This window comes from Ranitomeya variabilis, chromosome 8 (assembly GCF_051348905.1).
Source record: "Ranitomeya variabilis isolate aRanVar5 chromosome 8, aRanVar5.hap1, whole genome shotgun sequence".
Lineage (NCBI taxonomy): Eukaryota > Metazoa > Chordata > Amphibia > Anura > Dendrobatidae > Ranitomeya > Ranitomeya variabilis.
Genome location: NC_135239.1, coordinates 187,601,542 through 187,615,359, shown reverse-complemented (window position 1 = coordinate 187,615,359; position 13,818 = coordinate 187,601,542). Strand labels below are relative to the sequence as shown.

The 13,818-nt window shown below is 43.8% G+C and overlaps 1 protein-coding gene across 3 annotated transcripts in view; it reads left to right on the top strand.

Annotated features, from left to right (window-relative positions):
* ERC2 (ELKS/RAB6-interacting/CAST family member 2) overlaps window positions 1–13,818 on the top strand; it is a 1,115,226-nt gene that overhangs the window by 951,528 nt on the left and 149,880 nt on the right. The window lies entirely within an intron of this gene.

The following is a 13,818-nucleotide window of genomic DNA, read 5'->3' as shown; positions in this document are numbered from 1 at the left end:
TTGATGCTGCCTATAATAATAGTAAAAAAATCTAATGTTAAAAATAATAAAAAAACAAAAAACCTGCTATTCTCACCTTCCGTCGTCTGCTGATGCACGCACGGCTGCTGCCAGCTTCCGTTCCCAGAGATGCATTGCGAAATTACCCAAAAGACTTAGTGGTCTCGCGAGACCGCTAAGTCATCTGGGTAATTTCGCAATGCATCTCTGGGAACAGAAGCTGGCGGCAGCCTCGCGCGCATCGGGACAGCTTCGCTGGACGCCGGAGGGTGAGTATATAACTATTTTTTATTTTAATAATTTTTTTTAACAGGGATATGGTGCCCACACTGCTATATACTACGTGGGCTGTGTTATATACTACGTGGCTGCTATATACTATGTGGGCAGTGTTATATACTGCGTGGGCTGTGTTTTATATATTACGTGGGCTGTGTTATGTACTGCGTGGCTGCTATATACTATGTGTGCAGTGTTATATACTGCGTGTGCAGTGTTATATACTGCGTGTGCAGTGTTATATACTGCGTGTGCAGTGTTATATACTGCGTGTGCAGTGTTATATACTGCGTGTGCAGTGTTATATACTGCGTGTGCAGTGTTATATACTGCGTGTGCAGTGTTATATACTGCGTTTGCAGTGTTATATACTGCGTGTGCAGTGTTATATACTGCGTGTGCAGTGTTATATACTGCGTGTGCAGTGTTATATACTGCGTGTGCAGTGTTATATACTGCGTGTGCAGTGTTATATACTGCGTGTGCAGTGTTATATACTGCGTGTGCAGTGTTATATACTGCGTGTGCAGTGTTATATACTGCGTGTGCAGTGTTATATACTGCGTGTGCAGTGTTATATACTGCGTGTGCAGTGTTATATACTGCGTGTGCAGTGTTATATACTGCGTGTGCAGTGTTATATACTGCGTGTGCAGTGTTATATACTGCGTGTGTGTAGCGCCCCCACCCCGCCGCAGGGCCGAGGGGTACCCGGTACCGGGCTTCTAGAGTCTCTGCTCTGGGGTTGTCACGGTGGCTAGGCCCGGTCCGTGACCCTGCTGGTGGGAAGGTGACGTACAGTAGATGAATAGTGGTGGTAGATGATGTGATGCAGTGGTGCGGTGCAGCAAATAACGAGGACACCAGGTTGCAGTCTCTTTACCTCTTTACTGAAGATCTCTGGGTCCTCAACCCGGGATCCGGATCACCAGGCTGCGCAAGTCCGGCCGGTCCAATGGCACCTCCAGAGTTCTCTTAACAGGTGGAAATCTGTGCCTTCCTTCTAGCGCTATGTGTTGCGGTCCTTCCCTGCTGTGCTTACGGAAAGTCCCCACAACTGTGTCTGTTTCTTAAGTTCCCTCACAACTCGATTAGATGATCTTCTACTAATCTCCGTCCCTCCCTGATGTTGCGGTCAGGACGGCACCCGTTTGACGGGTAGGCTCGGAGCTCTTCCGGGACCCTAGTGTCGCCCCTCTCCACAAGTTGCCCCCCAAGACTGCATAGGTGATTTAGGTGAGACAGCCCGCCTGAGACTGACTGTCCTGCCGTAGGTTCGAAGTATTGCCTGAAGCTCTATGTAGAAATACTTCCTTCGGCGTTCCGGCCACCGGTTGTTTGCGCCTCAGTAGGATGTTGCCTCGGTCTTACAGCACGACCCCTACTGGTATTCTCCTTGTTGCTTTGATCTCGTTTCTCACTCAGCACAATCTATCTCGCTTCCAGTCCCTTCTTGGGCACCGCCGCTATACTGTGCAGGCACGGTCCCTTTACGTTCGCTCAAGTTGCCAAGCCCCTGTCAGGATCCCACCCCTGACAGGGACCCTACTGAGTCTTCTCCCGCAACACCCTCTGCCACAAGGTGTTGCCTGGTTCCCATCCAGTCAGCTTTCTGTCTAACTTCCTGCCTGACCCCCAGTTTTACCAGTGTGTGGAGAGTGGCCTAGTAAATAGAACCCTTAGCTCCCCCTGGAGGCCCGGCGGTGAAATGTCTTGGTGTCTGTGATACCTGATCAGATGAACTCCTTCAGTGCCATCAGACGTACCATAGCTCCCCTTAGTGGCGGAGCCACAGTACTGCAACGACCAGGACTCTGGGGCGCTGCACTCCCCCCCCGGTTAAATCCAGTACTCCGGGACTGGGAAGAAAACAACAATACAAGTTAGCAAAAAGACATGCAATTAGTTGAGTGCAATAACAATAAGTATACTTGAACAGAGCTTCCCTTTATGGGAGGTGAGGACACTTGAACGTTACAAAACATGGTTAAATATCACAGCAACAGGCTATAAATAACTTTTCTTACCCAACCGGGTATTCTACTTAATACAAATTCCTGAACAATAATTTAACTCTGCCTTTAAGGATGCACACTCTAAATCCATTAAAGACCTTCTTATACACATTATAAGGCTTAAGCAACTGTGCTACATTCTCCTTCTTTAAATCTGCAGGACCGCCTGTCCTAACGGCACCAGACCTACTGCCTCTCCTTTCTTACAGGACCGCTCTTTTCAGCCCGAGCCTTCTGTCTTTTCAACTACTATACACAGTATAGAACATAACATACTTTCAGTTTAGGAATACTGAGCCATCTTCATATGGCTCCTAGGAGGACTCGCTGACTAACCCCTACGGGTTCACTTTCTGTCCTCTGTAACACATTATTAAACTCTTTCTTTACAATAAACTAGTTTTCTACGGAGGACTCAGGGTTCACCTTCTATCCTCATTTTCTATCAACATTATCAAACATTTTCTTAGAGCATTAACTTCCATCCTTACTTTCTTACTAACAACTATGCAGGACACTGTCTACCCCTACGGGCCTACTGCCCCTTTCTTCTAGCTTTCACACGTTCTTCCAATGAACATTATCAGCATTTCTTCACAATTACTGGTTTGGTACATATAACTTTTACATGTAAACGTTAGCATCTCTTTCTTTCATTAAAACATTACTGTTATCTGTCAGTCTTAGAGCACACGGTTCATCAGTGTAATACGCAGACATCCCCTTTAAGAGGGGACCAAGTCTTTATGAGGTAGCATATCTTCTCAGGCTACCAGTCCGTACTCAACAAGGCTCCGGTGCGGTATCTTCGCAAAGAGTCTCTCTTTAAGTAAAACCAGTAGGGAGCGCCTTTAAGAAGGTGCAACTATTTACAATAAGTTTGTATCATGCACTGTTCATGATTGCGGCAGTTCTTGATAACAGGAAACAAAAAGTAGAAAAACAAACCAAACAATAGGGATCCCGGGTCAACAAAGGGATCCCTTTAAGAGTTAACCCTAGACGGGTTTAAAGTAGCAAAAAGCAGGGAAACAAACAGTTAACTATGTACAGTTTCAGGTTTCCGAGGTTTAGTTGGACGGCTTCCAGGGCTGCACCTGGCACTTAACCCTTCTTGGCCTGGGCAAAGTGAGGTCCAGGGTTACACCCAGTGCTGGACAAACGCCGTTGATCCGTCTTTCATGTACGGTTAAATCATGCGCAGCGATGGAGGTCTGCGCAGCTGGAGTATGGGCATCTGCTGCAGCAGAGGTAGCGGCTGCTGCAAGTTCAGTCACTGGAACAGAGTCAGCAGCTGGGGCACTAGCAGTCGCTGGGGTGGTGTTGGTCATCAGGGCAGGGTCATCTTTCCTACCTGCTTCAGATGCGGTCCCTCCGGTGCCGGTCTGCTCCGTCTGCGCTGGGGTCTGGAACGCTGGTTGCAGGGCCTTGTGCTGCGACGTTGTCATCTCTGCTTGCAGCACCTCGCTTTCCGGCAGGGCCTTGCTTTCTGGCTTCGGAGCGCTGGAACGTCTTTCTTGCTCCCGACCAGACGAGGCTGCCGACAGACGTCTGGCGAGGCTCCCGATGATGGTCTTCTTCCGCCCGGCCTCAGTGCTCAGCTGCGTCCACCGGAGTTGGTCGCCGAGCTCGTCCACTCTGGCCTGCAGGAATTCAATATCAGCGGTGGAGGCCTGGTTGCGTTGCCCCTCCGGGTAGCTGGGGGAGTCCTCGGCTCCGACCCCACGCTCCGGCTCCGGGCGGCTCGCCATGTCGTCCTCCATGTCTCTGACTTCTTCTTCCTGGTGCTTTTCCCGCTCTCTCCTTCGTGGGCGGTTTCGTTTTCGTTGTCTCTGCCCACCATTAAGGATCAGGAGGCGGATCTCGGCTGCTGACGGACACGTCCTCAAGGGGCCGAGATATTTAGACTGGGCGGCCATTGTCTTTCGCGCTCTTCAGCTTGTTCACGCCCACTTCCACGCCCTTCTTCTCCTGCACTTCTCCTCAGCGCTGCAATGGCGGCGGTTTTTGGCGGTAATCCTTGTAGTAATGGCAGCACACAGTTCTCTCAATAAAGCACAGTCCAAGCACAATAAATCACAGTTCTAAGGCACACATGACCTGATTCTTCAGGCTTAAGTAGATCCTGTTCGTGACGCCAAGTTGTAGCGCCCCCACCCCACCGCAGGGCCGAGGGGTACCCGGTACCGGGCTTCTAGAGTCTCTGCTCTGGGGTTGTCACGGTGGCTAGGCCCGGTCCGTGACCCTGCTGGTGGGAAGGCGACGTACAGTAGATGAATAGTGGTGGTAGATGATGTGATGCAGTGGTGCGGTGCAGCAAATAACGAGGACACCAGGTTGCAGTCTCTTTACCTCTTTACTGAAGATCTCTGGGTCCTCAACCCGGGATCCGGATCACCAGGCTGCGCAAGTCCGGCCGGTCCAATGGCACCTCCAGAGTTCTCTTAACAGGTGGAAATCTGTGCCTTCCTTCTAGCGCTATGTGTTGCGGTCCTTCCCTGCTGTGCTTACGGAAAGTCCCCACAACTGTTGTGTCTGTTTCTTAAGTTCCCTCACAACTCGATTAGATGATCTTCTACTAATCTCCGTCCCTCCCTGATGTTGCGGTCAGGACGGCACCCGTTTGACGGGTAGGCTCGGAGCTCTTCCGGGACCCTAGTGTCGCCCCTCTCCACAAGTTGCCCCCCAAGACTGCATAGGTGATTTAGGTGAGACAGCCCGCCTGAGACTGACTGTCCTGCTGTAGGTTCGAAGTATTGCCTGAAGCTCTATGTAGAAATACTTCCTTCGGCGTTCCGGCCACCGGTTGTTTGCGCCTCAGTAGGATGTTGCCTCGGTCTTACAGCACAACCCCTACTGGTATTCTCCTTGTTGCTTTGATCTCGTTTCTCACTCAGCACAATCTATCTCGCTTCCAGTCCCTTCTTGGGCACCGCCGCTATACTGTGCAGGCACGGTCCCTTTACGTTCGCTCAAGTTGCCAAGCCCCTGTCAGGATCCCACCCCTGACAGGGACCCTACTGAATCTTCTCCCGCAACACCCTCTGCCACAAGGTGTTGCCTGGTTCCCATCCAGTCAGCTTTCTGTCTAACTTCCTGCCTGACCCCCAGTTTTACCAGTGTGTGGAGAGTGGCCTAGTAAATAGAACCCTTAGCTCCCCCTTGAGGCCCGGCGGTGAAATGTCTTGGTGTCTGTGATACCTGATCAGATGAACTCCTTCAGTGTCATCAGACGTACCATAGCTCCCCTTAGTGGCGGATTCACAGTACTGCAACGACCAGGACTCTGGGGCGCTGCATGTGCAGTGTTATATACTGCGCGTGCAGTGTTATATACTGCGCGTGCAGTGTTATATACTGCGCGTGCAGTGTTATATACTGCGCGTGCAGTGTTATATACTGCGCGTGCAGTGTTATATACTGCGCGTGCAGTGTTATATACTGCGCGTGCAGTGTTATATACTGCGCGTGCAGTGTTATATACTGCGCGTGCAGTGTTATATACTGCGCGTGCAGTGTTATATACTGCGCGTGCAGTGTTATATACTGCGCGTGCAGTGTTATATACTGCGCGTGCAGTGTTATATACTGCGCGTGCAGTGTTATATACTGCGAGTGCAGTGTTATATACTGCGCGTGCAGTGTTATATACTGCGCGTGCAGTGTTATATACTGCGCGTGCAGTGTTATATACTGCGCGTGCACTGTTATATACTGCGCGTGCAGTGTTATATACTGCGCGTGCAGTGTTATATACTGCGCGTGCAGTGTTATATACTGCGCGTGCAGTGTTATATACTGCGCGTGCAGTGTTATATACTGCGCGGGCTGTGTTATATACTGCGCGGGCTGTGTTATATACTGCGCGGGCTGTGTTATATACTGCGCGGGCTGTGTTATATACTACGTGGGCTGTGTTATATACTGCGTGGGTTGTGTTATATACTTTTCATGGGCTGTGTTATATACTGCGTGGCCTGTGTTATATACTGCGTGGGCTGTGTTATATATTACGTGGGCTGTGATATATATTACGTGGGCTGTGTTATATACTGCATGGGCTGTGTTATATATTATGTGGGCTGTGATATATATTACGTGGGCTGTGTTATATACTGCGTGGGCTGTGTTATATACTGCGTGGGCTGTGTTATATACTGCGTGGGCTGTGTTATATACTGCGTGGGCTGTGTTATATACTGCGTGGGCTGTGTTATATACTGCGTGGGCTGTGTTATATACTGCATGGCCTGTGCTATACATTATATGGGCTGTGTTATATACTGTGTCGCTGCTATATACTATGTGGCTCCTATATACTACGTGGCCTGTGCTATATACTATGTGGCTGCTATATACATACATACATACATATTGTAGAATACCCGATGCGTTAGAATCAAGCCACCATCTAGGATATATATATGTATACAGTATATATATATATATATATATATATATATATATATATATATATATATATATATACACACACACACTTTTTTAAGTATTGCAGTATACAGTGTAAATAGTCATTCCTATGAAGCTCACCCTGTGGCCAAGCTTACCAAGATGGCAGCAACAAGGGATATCAGCAGAGATCTGGCTGCCATGGGGTAGCCAGTGCACAGTGATAGCATGAAAGGCCAATGGTGGCCAGTGTGCATACGCATTCACGATTGCACTATTTAAATGCTGCTGTCAGAGATTAACATCTGCGATTGAGGCCTTCACTGATCACTGCTTTTACAGTCAGTTGCTGGCTATCTATAAGGCTAGGTTCACATTGTGTTAGTGGGTGATCGCTAACGGACAGCGTTGCACGGCGAAAATGTCGCAATTAACGCCGTGCAACGGGTCCGTTAGCGCACCCATTGACAGCAATGTAAATTTTGCCTGTAGCGCATCACTAGCGCGTGCCTTTTTCGGCTCGCGCTAGCGATGTGCCGTTCTTTTGCAGCGCGCCTCGGACGCTGCTTGCAGCGTCCGCGGCGCGCCCGAGGTCCGTTCCCCGCTCTCGCAGTTTGGGGATCTGCGAGAGCGGGGACGTTAGCGCGACCCCTAAACGCGGCCCCTACAAAAACATTGCGTTAGCGCAATCCGCAAGCGCTAGCGCTAAACGGATTGCCCTAACGCAATGTGAACCTAGCCTAAAACAGAATTTGGAGCTCTGTATCAGAAGAGAATGGAAATTTAGCCATGTAAAACCATAACTGAAATAAAGCGGAGTTATGCATTCTCTACCTCTGCTCCCTTCATTGTCTGAGGTTGCCGGTGATTGTCAAGCACAGCACTCAAGTCTTTCATCTTCGCCTAAAACATATGAGCAGAGCTTGATTACTGGTTCCTGAGCCCCAATCTCGGAATTGCAGGGAGCCATAATGGCTGAACCCCTAGCCATCAGTAAGTTATCTATAAGAAAGTATAACTTAAAGGGGTTAATTGGCTTTGGGGTGCAAGTCTGCAGTCACTTGGTCAAGAGCTCACTGTCAAGATTCTCCGGCATCGGGGAGCGAGTGGTCATGTGACAACAAATATGCGATTTACATACATCTGGCCACATTTGGACTGGAAGTTTCCGTCCTCGCTCAACTCACTGGTCCTAAAGTCTAGTCTGCATGTGACCACATGTATGCAAGTTGTATATTTGAGGCCACGCTCTGTCTGGCGTCGGCATTGGAGAATGTGAGGATTCACAAGTCTACAGACACAGTCACATAAAGTGACTACAGACTTGTATGTCAAAGCTGGACAACCCCTTTAGTGTTTAACGAATAACCTTTTAAACTTCTGGGGCTAGGGTGTATACATTTCAGCCATCCATCTCCTAGAATATAGTAAATTGTAATGTCGTTATCTGATAAATATTACCATTTCATTGAGAATGTAGGTTCTTATTGATGCCTATAGTATCATAAAATGTTAGAGTTGGAAGGGACCTCCAGGGTCATCGTGTCCAACCCCCTGCTCAATGCAGGATTCAATAACATAGAAGTATAATTAAGGATGTAATGCTCAGTATCGCAATATCTCTTTAATGCTCCCTAAATGGTCATTCTGCCACAAGATCAGCCCGGCTGAGAATTTTATGAGTTTTTTCTTGAAAGGGTCTAATTGTTGTGTAGCATAGACTAATATTCAGCTGCAAGTGGTTAGTGAAATTGTAGTCATCTGGAGATGGAATGGAGAGCTCCGTTTCCTTTTTGACCAATGCCTCTTTTTAGCCACAAGGTCAAAAATGTGACCTCCATTTTCTAATAATGTTCAATTTAAAAAAAAAATGCAAAAACGAAGAAAACATTTTTAAAAGCAATTGAGGAAACAGAACTGCAACTTATTAAAATGTAACTACCCTTGATTTCCTTGGAGTTTCTTGTCTTACTAAATATCTGAAGACACTTTATATACCGTTGGTCTTCTTAAGCTGGCCATACACATTACATATTTGCTATTGATTTCGACTGCAGTTTTTTAGGATCTTGGAATATCTCCCACAGAATAATTTGTCCACATTCGCTTCGGGTTGCTGTGGACAAAGGTCTTAGAAGCCCATGATGTTGCTCCACTAGGTGTAAGCCTTCTTCATTGAAGTGTATAGAAATTATGGTCACCAAATCTTTCTTCTCTTACCTGATCTATTATCAAGGAAGATAGTGGATTATATCCGCGCTGCCAGACAATTCAGAATGCAAAATATGGTCAAAGGATGATGGTGGTTTATTCTACCGGTTTCGAAGTCATATATGACTTCTTCTTCAGGAAATACCACAAAGACAGCCCTTTGTGGCAAAAAATATTTTTTTGGGGAAAAAATATTAATGAAATTCAACAGGCCATCTTGTCATTCCGACTTTGGAGAACCCCCATACAGTAGACTGTCAGCTGATCCTGATGATAACAATGGGTTTGGCCAACTTTAGTCTAACTTGCATTTGAACTCTACGTCTTACCAGCCTGTGGATCTTCTCTGGCTCCTCTACTGATGCCAGGATTACTTATTAGGGTGCCTAGAAAGGAGTGGTCATGAAAGAGTGGTAATATTGTAATTGTTACCTTATGTCAATCTTTTATTTTTTTTATCTTTTCCTCTCTTAACTATTCAAATAGTACCCTGTGCCAGATATGGAAAGATTACCTAGCGGCAATGCTCCAGATCTCTCCACCAGATAGCAGTTTATTGTAGAGAACATTTGAGATCTCATTAAGAGGAAAAGTATCCATTTCTAAAATAGCTTTTTAATCAGGAAGGTATTTGTTCACTGGTGTATTCGGAGGCTGAATTCACAATGACAGAATTGGCTAACAGATCTAAAAAAAAAAAAAAAAAAAAAAAAAAAAAAAGAACTTTTTGTGTAATGTCTTAATCTGAAAAATCTGGGTAATTTTTCTTAATCATTTTTACACAGTTTGAAGTTTAGCCTGTGTGAATATGCTGTAGCTTATAAATCAAGACTATTGTTGATTCCTACTAAATTGATGATCACAGACTTATATGTAGGATTGGGACGTGGGATGTAAACTAATGCACTGAATTAAAAGGATAAAAGCAACTAGTATCAGAGTTGTACTGGGTTTTCTGGCATCCATGAGCGGAGATGAGGACTCGCCCTCTATACTGTTTTTTTTTCTCATTGCACGCACAGGACATATCGTTAATAACCTGTAAGAAAAAGACAATAATGACAAAGGATTGGCTCCATTAGTTATTTCTAACTGGGGTTGTCCTCTGCTGAAACTTTGAGACTATATTGTATTGGTAGCCCATTATTGTACTTGGCTTCATTGCAGGATCCTTTGGGACTCTGGTGGGACATTATAACCCTACAGACTCTTACTTATCTCACCCGATTCTTTGTAGCGTTTTCAGGTTGCCCAGAAGATGACGTAGAACCCTACAGTCAGTTATAAAAGATTTCATTTTGTCTTAAGTTGTCTGGTCATTCAGGTTCTTCTTCTTCCTTATATTTCGAGAAGGGTGTAGACAGACGCAAAACAAGGAAAAGGGATGGTGCACTGAACTGTTTGGTAATGCCAATGGTGCACTGAGCGCCAGCACTTGGGTGGAACAGTCAATTGTACTGACAGATGCACTGTAATGTTTCCAAAACATCTTGATCCTCTAATGAAGGTCTCCTGACTCTCCCTCCATGGATGGAATGATCAGCAATCTTGACACCTGATTCTTTTGTTCTCCCAGGAGACAAGCCAGAACTAGGGTTGTTTGGCAGCGACCTACTCAACTCCCCCCAATGAAAACACATGCAAGCTTGCACATGTGTTTGGCATGCTACAAAACAAGATGTAGGACACCATCACATACATGGGATCAAACTGTAGAACAAACATGCAATACATCAGGGATCACTATAACAAATCTATATACTTTATTGGCATACACAAAACCACACAGAATAATTTAAAAAGTCAAAGAGAGACATATGCCCGCAATGGGGCTATGACTTGTTTTTCCCTCTACCGCAAAGAATACAGATGGAAAATACTAGAGCCTCTTGTCCAGAGATTTGTGAAAATAACACTACGTGTATGATCAGCACCAAGTACAGAGACTGTATGCACTCTATAAGCTCGACAAAGTAGTACACCCCCTCAGAAACTAGAATATAAATATAGGTGTAACATGTAATCATGCAGACTCCAAGTTATAATCAATCAATAAAGATGATGGGCTCAGTATCTCGTGTATGGTAAATGTAAATGCAAGCCAATAAATCATCCAGACATATATAAGGCAACACGAGGCCCGACACATAAGATATTTCACCTAAAAACAATGAGTGTACTACCACGTGCAGGACTAAATTATAAAGGTGTAATAATAACACCCACATGATAAGTCAAGACTGCTCGCGGGAATCTTATGCAAACCCTATTTTACCGATATCACGAAACTTGTACAAACCCTACCTTACCGATATCGCTGGGTGTCAAAAGCAAAGGTGGCCCGAAGCTCCCTGGGTAGGAGCTGAGGCTCAGAAAGTGGAAGAATAAGGCAAAAAAATGTCCAACATATGTTACCACAAAAGTGGCATTTATACTGCTAGATAATTGTGAATGAGCATTGTTAAAAACACTCGTTTCATGATTATCTTGCCGTGTAAACAGGCTGACGATCACCTGATGAATACTCAACACATAAGTTCATTGGGTGCAGCATAAAAGATCATTCTTGGCTGTCCATCTTCCAGCATAAACAGGACTCAGACTGATAAGAACCATGACAGCCTATGAGGGATCTAGTACAGTGCGCTGAGTGCGCATCATTTGCTGTTGTCTGTAGTGTAAATAGGCTATCCAACACCCATTAATCGGTAAAAGTTTACTAATCGGCGGTCATATTGTGCCACCCGTCTGTGTACACGGACCCTTAGTGTTTAACAATACAGACTCTTAGGTCTTCATTGTAGCTGTATATAAATAACTAAAATATTTTTGACAATTTTTTTTTTACATTTTATTATTCAAGGCTCTTTGTAGATTTCTTCTTTCTTCACTTTCCATAAACTGAATCAATAAAAAACTGGTAAGAAATTTGTAAATAATCATTAATCTATTTTGATTGATTATTCTAGATTGTTAGCACATAGTATCTAAATGTAATAAACATTGTTATCATTCATTGTTTTAGGTCAAGGTCAATAAATTTGTTACATTTATGTCTTTAGTTTTTTATCCCCAGGAGATTGATGAGAGTGATTTTAGGTTACGCACTAATGTAGGCATTATATAATGCGTTGTTTTAAAAAAAAAACAAAAAAAAACCAATGTATTAAAAGACAATTAAAATTAAGATTCATTTAGATACAGAGAATCAAATATACAAATCCAATAACATTAGTTTCAAAGTTTCTTAAAATCATAATTTTGAAAACAGTAATTTTCTCGTTGTATTTCTTGGCCATGCCTTTAACTTCGAAAGGGTTAAGAGTAGGCACAATACATATAGTTATAAAGTAAAGAATACCTTATACACTAGCTGTCATTTTTTGAACTTGTGTTATCTTTTTTTAAAGCCGAAATCTGTCAAAGTCACAGAAATTTCTATAATGAACTTAAGGGCACATCTTCAAAGGAAGTTGCAATTGATCCTGTAAAAAGGGCCGTAGCCTTTGAACTGAGAAGAAGTTGATCCTAGATTAGTTAGATCTTTCATTTTACTCCGCCTTGTAATCTAACCAGAAAAGTTTTAAGTTTTAAGTTTTGAGTATGGCATTGACAAGCTTGATTTAAAATTGATATATTGTTACACATATAAGCCTTTTAGATAGGTTCCTCTAGAAGGTGGAGCCCTTCTTCAGAGTTTTTGGATTTTTTCTTGAGTTGAACTCTTTAGGCCTCCCGGGGGAATCAATGTCCCAGTTTGAGTATATTTTTATTTTTCTCGTATGTTTCATCATCCCAGTAAGTCCATATCAACATTTCAACACCTAGAGAGTAGAATAGTGTAAGTTAAAAGTACCAGACTCTGGAACATATAACATTTCACGAAAGCAAAAAAAGAAAAATAGAAAATTTGTGGAAATAGTTGGTGTGAAGTAAAAAGAACACATCATATCATCAAGCTAATGGGACTGGTCTTTCTTCTTGTTCTGCAGCTTAGACATATCCTTATGTTATGTTATTCTTTGCGTAAACTCATCAGTTTTCCGAGGCGGACCACGTCCCCACGAGACAAACAAGAATTTCCTTATTTTCTTTCTTTTACAGGAAAACAATTGGGATTTTCCAGTTGTTGCCCTCGTAATCACTGTGGTTAATGCTGTTAGCATTGGGTAATGCCGAGTTCATTTCAGTGCGTGGGTACAAAATATTTTTTTGGCCATTGATACCTCAAATAACTAGGCAAACCGATGAAATAGAGTGTTGACGTTTTTATTTCTAAGCTCAATCCCCAGAGAGGAAAAAAAGAAAAATATTTTGCTTATTTTTATGACTCCTGATCCTTTCTGTTTGTTGGCTCTGGTCTAATTATTATTTATTTTCAGCCTTTTCACTTTTAGGTATTGATTGCGTTTTTTAGTTTTAGCTGTGAATTTATTTTTAGTTTTTATTAAAATTAATTATAAAAAATAAAGTATGCAGTTCTCATCGCCAGCCTTGCAGAAATAGTTGTAGCCATAAGTATTCATTATATACACAGTCTGAAAAGAATTATTATGGGAACAGTTATTTTTCCTTTTTTTTTTTTTACCCTTTTATCCTTTTTTATGGCAGTGCACACTAAACCACATACAGACAGAGCAGTGAACTAAGGAGGCAGATCATCTTGTTAAACCAGTGGGAGGTATACTTCTCTCCCTCTACCTGATTTTACCATCTTATGGAATTTAAAAGATAATTAGCCCTTCTGGCCCCTTCTGGACAGTTTATGGCCATTTTATGTACAGAGGTTAAACGTGGAGACCCAAATGAAAAATTCCAACTGATCTTGCCTGGGGTTATGTGTCGATATGTTTTATGTTAATAAATACCAAAAAAACAGCCAAAAAAGTGATGTGCATCATTG